We start from the raw sequence: 6,860 nt of genomic DNA, 5'->3' as shown, positions 1-6,860 counted from the left end.
GGCAGCTGAGTCTCCTGGGACACATAAATGCTTGCAACTGATAGCTAGAGGAAGGAAAAGACATGCTAGGCAACATTCAATAATATAAATATATATGTACAGTGCTGTAAGCAGGAATGTCTCCACCCACCCGGATATCTGCCTTTACCTTCCAAATGCATTCTTGACCGATTATAAATACAACAGAGTATTATTGATGCTACATCTTGCAAAGCATTAAGACCGATCGATTACATTTATATCCTGCCGCAATCTACCCAATTCTTAGTAGTTTACGTTAAAATATGAGAATAAACACTCGCGATTAGGCGACACGTTAAATTATAAACAGAAGCTGCTTCTTTAAAATGGCCAGATTTGGCGCCTGTGTAGGCTATTTTTATTTACTGGAACATCCGAGCTTTTAAATTGTTGATTGAGGCTATTTTCAATTTTAAAAAAAATTCAAAGAAATGTAAACTGATATCAGCCTCTGGGCTATTTCTCTGCCATAAGTTACAAAAATGGTTATTCAGAATGAGGAACATCATTCCCACATAATAACAGGAATATATATATCCTATATATGTGTTTTATATATATATATATAACAAGGCAGTAAAATGTAACTGTTACATAACGTGTTAATCCTAATTATATTACAAATTATATATAACTGCTAATAGGTTTCCTTTTATGTGCACATTTTGGAGTGCAAATTGCTTTGCAAACTTCCAGGAGGCATCCAAGTTGGCACCTTAACCGAATTCCAGTTTGCATAGAAGTTCAGGAATTGCTCAGGGGGTAAGATCACCAAACTAGACACCAAACTACTGCAATCTGGTGAAGTCACTATTTGACAAATGTTCAAATTTCCTTTTTTTTTTTTTTTTGCTCCGTTCAAGGTGCTTGTCCTTTTCTGACATACCTTTCAGGTCCTAAGCCCAATTGCAGGGATTCTCACTCTTAAACTCTCCAAATTATTTTGGGGAAACATTTTGACAAAAGGCAAACAGAAAAAAAAAAAATGCTTAACAACACAAGCGTTTGCCTTTGGGCCTAGGGAAAGGCTCCAGCAGACATCGTTGGTTCTTGCAACTAAGGAGAGATATCCTAACCGCGAGACCCAATTAACCAGTGGAACAACTTGCCTTCAGAAGTTGTGGGTGCCCCCATCCCTGGAGGCTTTTAAGAAAAGACTGGACAGCCACTTGTCTGGAATGGTATAGGGCAGTGGTGGTGAACCTATGGCACGGGTGCCAGAGGCGGCACTCAGAGCCCTCTCTGTGGGCACGCGCGCCGTCGCCCCAGTCCTAGGCCTTCAGCTGGGTTTTATAAAACCTTTTCGCTTTAGGCCTCCGCCACCGTGTGCAAAAAATAAAAGATTTAATCAGTCAATTTCAACTTCCCGCGGGAAAAAAAAAATCTTGCAAAGTTGGAATTGATTGATTGAACTTTTTAGTCCCACCCAGTCTGCCATTACCACCGCAGCCATGCCCACCCAATGGGCCACGCCCACCCTGCACCCGACGATGCATAAGTGGGTTTTGGGTTGCAGTTTGGGCACTCAGTCTCTAAAAGGTTCGCCATCACTGGTATAGGGCAGGGGTAGGCAACCTTGGCCAGCATGGCTGACTCAGGAACTCTGGGAGTCGAAGTCCACGAGTCATAAAAGAGCCCAGGTTGCCTACCCCTGGTATAGGGTCTCCTCCTTGAGCAGGGAGGGGGTTGGACTAGAGGACCTCTAAGGTCCCTTCCAGCTCTCTTAGCCTGTTAAGCAAGTCTGAAGAATATTGTTGTTGAAGAATATTTAACAAGAACTTTAAAAAAAAATAAAAATCAGCCACCGGTGGCACTGACCGCCTGAGCGAAAGGGCGGGAGGCATTTGGTGAGAAAAAAAAACGAATGTGGAATGGACTCTTCAGTCGGCCTGCCCTATTTTCACAGGCTCGGCCTCCCCTTGTAACCAAGGCTGGAATGAAGTTTGCAGAGGATCTCCGCGGAGCCCGTCTCCTTCCAGCTCTCTACTGTGTAAACGTTTTGTTTGGGGGCATGACCCTGTTGTTAGGCAAATGGTGTGACAATCAACAAATCCTCCGGCAGAGGAATGGGAGCCGAGAGCTTCCCATGCGCGCTTGGAGGGAACTAATTGCTCCTGGCTTTTCCCTCTCTCAGAAACGTCTCTTTCACAGACACTTTCGTTTACCCCGGTTTCTCTGTAAACACACAAGAGTTGTTTTTCCATACCGTTTCCTTCTGCCCTGGGACTTTCAAAGTGCATTTTTTCCCCCATTTTTTGGGCCTGGGCCATTCTTGAAGTCCTGGGACAGGCTTGACCAATTCAAGGTGTTACGGTTAAGCGTCCAGGTCAGCCCCTTTCTTGTATGGTTTTTACTTGAGGAAGGTCCAGGCAAGGGCGGGTGGTCTTTCAGTCTGGCAAAAAGCCACCCGCAGGTACTCCTCGACGCGCGACGATGGAGCCCCCAAATTTCCGTCGGTAAGGCGAGGCAGCCGGGAAGTGAGTTTTGCCTCAATTTATGAAATGCCCTTGCCCCAGTTGAGCAGTTGTTAAGTGAATCACGTGGTCGGTTAGGGGCATCCGGCTTCCTCGGTTGACTTTGTTTATCAGAAGCTGGATGGGAAGGTTATCAATGGTGATGGCCCCGGCACTCTGCAACCGTCATAAGTACATGCCAGTTGCCAAGCGCCCGAATTTTGATTACTGGGCCACGGGGAGGTTGCGACAGTCGTTAAGTGTGAACATGGGTCAGGAGTCCCTTGTTTCAGTGCTGTGGGAACTTTGAACGGTCCATTTACTAATGGTGGTAAGTCAAGGACTACCTATACAGGTACTCGACTTACGACCAACATTTCTGTTGCTAAGTGAGACATTTGTTAAGAGACTTGATGGAACATCACCTATCAGGTGCAATACGATTTGTGGAGGTTTATATACATGTGTGTGAGTGTGTATGTATTTTGTGCCTTTTCAATTATGACTGATGGAACATAGTTTTAATACTCCATGTAGATTGACATCCTTACACGCTGCACCTAAAAAGTATCTGCATCAGAGGGATGGTGCTTTGTTCCCTTCTGGTAAAATAGAAACCTTGGATTTGGGTGGGGAGCAGTTTAAACAGAAATCTCAGAGTTTTGCCCTGCCTGCGGGCACCCTCTCTTCCTGTCGCCAAGGACAAGAACCGAGTGCGTCATTTTGCTCCCAGGCAGAGAGAGAGAGAGAGAGGGACTTGCAACTCATCATTCTGCTCGCCTCTTCACAAGGCTCAACCCAAGGGTTGAGAATTAGCAGCCACTTGTCTCCATAATGCTCCACCTGGCTCTCCATCAGCACACCACTTCCTTTTCTTCTTCTTCTTCTTCTCATCTTCTAAACACCCACCCACCAGAGGCCCTTGCCCTTCCTTCCAGCTCCAGGCCTAAAAAGAGTGGCGGGGCCACGGCAGGTCATTTGTGACCTAGGCCCTTAGGAATCTTGAGCATCGCAAACAAGACAAAAAGGACGGAAGGGCAAAATAAAAAAAACACAAAAAGTCTGTTTAGATGGAACCAAACAATCTCCATGGTATCAGGGAACACACCAGATCAAAGCATTGCTGCTGCTGCCTTGTGGGTTAGGGTGCTGAAGAATGATGTGTGTGTGTGTATATGTGTGTGTGTTTGCGTGTTTAGAGGAAGAGAAGGAAGCAACCCACTTGGGGGGGTTGGGGGAGTGGGAGAGGTCAACAGACGAGGGATGGTAGAGCCGTCGCTGCCTTTCGCTGCTGTATTGTTTCATGCCGTTGGGAGATCATGCCAAGAACAGAACAAACAGGCTGCACAACACAGCGAGGGGAAAATGTTTTCAGCTGTAGTGAAAGCAAAAGGGTTTCCACAGCAGCCAGCTCTGTGCAGTTAGCAACTGGGGCAGCGCCCCAGGCAATCCGCCATCCCACCCCACCCCGCCCAGCCCATTTGGAGCATCCTTTGGTCCCCGAAGGGTCACCTAGCCCCTCTCCCCAGGAAGTGCCCTTCTCTGAGCACAAGGCTCTTTTGGGTTACCTGCCTCTGTCCTCCTTCAGCAGTTGGGGTGGCCGCGCACCCGACTACAGGATTCCTCTCGATTGAAAGCGCTGAGTAGGCCTGGTCTGGTTTAGGGATAAAGAAGATGCTCACCAACACATCAGCATTTGGACAGCAAATAGGGCAGCCAGGAAAAGTCACCTGGTTAGCTTTCCCTGCTTTAATTGGCTGAAATATTGGGTTTCTGTTTAAATTGCAGAAATGATCTCTGACTGTGCTTCTATAATTATTTCTAGGGAGACACATTTTCAGGCAGATATTTCCCTTCTTTTTCAAGCAAGGTATTTCCTCTTGTTTTGGCACTGCAGAACTGGGGGCCCCGTGGCGTTCCAGATCCAAAGATGTTAATGGCCAAAGCAAGTAGACATCCAAACTTTAAGTATTCTGCTGTATCTACTAAAAGGAATCTCTGGTGTTTAAGTGGAAAGAAACGCTTAGCGGACGTAGAAAAGACTGGTTCCCTTCCCAAAGAATACTGAACATTGCAGCTCGGCATAAACCGTCCACTCAATATCCAGATTCACCCCTTAGATGAATTCACCCTCCATCACCAGAAAGACCTATTTCTCATCTTTTCTTCCTCCACACATCTGGCTGACAAGTTGAGCCAAGTCCATGTTCAAATAGCTTGGCCAGTCTTCCGTTTTTCTTCTTGGCTGACAAGCTGACCTTTGAGAGGACGTGGCCGGTTTACGCCGCCCTGAAAGCCATTCTCTTAATTGAATTGCTCATCAATGCGTTGGACTTAGAACCACATTCATCACAGCTCAATTGGTAGAATAAGCTACAAGCAAATGGGTTTTTTTTCTTCAGTTGCACAATAGAAACATGCTGAAGGACCTCCACACACACACCCCCCCCCGGATTTTCAGGGCTAGTCATTCTGTGACCCAATGGTCTCCTTTTGCAGGTTGCTCCGAGCAGGATCTGAGTAAGAGCTGGACCTCCTCCAACTAGGACTGAGAATCAGAAGCGATGAGCCTGTGTTAATTAAGGATTTCTGACAACTTGGACACCAAACCCCTGTTGATTCCAGCTGGTCTTGGAACTGGTTAAGTATTATAGAAGCTGTAGCCTCACATTGTACAGGGCCACCCATTCTGGGCTCTTATTTGGCAGCATCCTCTAGATCACCTGCTGTTGCTACAAAACACAATGGCTTAGGAGACTTGTGCAATATATATATAACCTGAGGAGACTTGTGCAATATATATAAAATCCAGTAACCACAGCAACTAAATAAGATATTGCATGATTATCACGGTGCTGAATGTTGCATTCCCATTATCTGGACGTGCTACAACACGCCTAAAACTCTATATCCTTTCTATTTCAGGAGAGGTCCACTTTCTTAAAACAAGGTAGTAAAACTTGGGTAAGTACAGCGCCTGTCAACAATCTGAAAGGAATCGCTTGTACTACTGCCAGCTGTTTATAGTCCCTGAAGTAGCCCAACCCAACCAATTAGCAATTTGGAAAGCGCACTGTGAGAATTCTGCGTTAACAGTAAAAGCATTCTAAGAAGATAGATGTTTCTTATATAGCATTAATTGCTTTTGGACAGCCAGGATGCAGGGACCAGATAACCTTAGAAGCATCCATAATCCCCAGGAACATGAGCAGTGCCCAACTGTGTTAGATTCCTGGCCCATTCAGTCCAGCAGTTTCTTCTCACAGTGGCCAACGCGTGACTCAAATCTCTTGTACAAGTGCTGTTTCACATAACCATCAAATCTTCTTCAAGGAAAGCTCAATTCTTGTCACTGCCACTTTCTACTATGCTATCCATCAAATCCCAAACCTGCTGAAAGTCAGGCTCTGTTAGGGTGAAGGCCATATAAACCATACAGCTTGGGATATTCTGGGCCAAACTGCAGAACCCAGTGCCTCAAAGCTGCCTCCCCCCTCCCTGAATAATTTTGTGCATTGACTGACTGGTATCAACACAATTTCTCCTTTTGGAACTATAGGCAGAAAACGTGTCATCGCGACTGACTCGTCAAGAATGGAAAATACCAGATACGAGAAATCCTGTGGAGGGAACCATCCCGATGTGTGCATGGGGTTCTCCAAATGCATCGTGCCCAGGCTTTGTTGGAAATGCTGGTCAGAAACATCCTGATAATTGGGAGGAGGACAAAGAAAGCTCAGAGGCGGTGCCGATATTTGCCACAATGCTGCCTGATACTGAAATACAAACTAACTAAAGACAACAAACACAGCTTCCTTGTTCCACGTGAAAGAAAATGGCACGGGGAGCGCCCAAGGCTGACGATGACCACACTTGTTACTTAAAGGCTGTGTGTGTGTTTTCTATTCATTGTTTCGCCCTGTCAGCTGATGGAAACCCACAGTCCTAAAGTCCGTAAGGGGGGGGGAGGCAGAGAGGAAAATCCCCACTTATCACAAGGGCAAGCCGCTGCGGAAATCAAAGCGAAGATGCCCTCAAGTCAACTGCAATGTGCTTGGCAGTGTTTCAGAAATGGTTGGCCACTGTTTTTTTGTGTTTTTTTTAAAGGATTTTTAAACATTTCCCATCTCGGCTGGGAGAGCTGGAATTAACTAGTCCCAACCATGCTGAGCTACCAAGACCAGGCGAGGTATTTCAAAGCGAAAACTACAAGAGCGAGGGAATGTTGCGGGTCCCGTCCCCTAAGGAGATGCACCTGGTGGGACCCAGAAAAAGGGCCTTCTCCGTGGTGGCTCCTGCCCCTCTGGAACATTATCCCTCCAGAAATCAGACCCTGAGGACGTGGTTTTGCCAGTGGGCCTGGGGAATCCAGAGAGGGATGGAGCC

The sequence above is a fragment of the Protobothrops mucrosquamatus genome, unplaced genomic scaffold, assembly GCF_001527695.2.
Source record: "Protobothrops mucrosquamatus isolate PMUCROS unplaced genomic scaffold, P.Mucros_1.0 scaffold605, whole genome shotgun sequence".
Lineage (NCBI taxonomy): Eukaryota > Metazoa > Chordata > Lepidosauria > Squamata > Viperidae > Protobothrops > Protobothrops mucrosquamatus.
Note: the sequence above shows the minus strand (reverse complement) of the source record.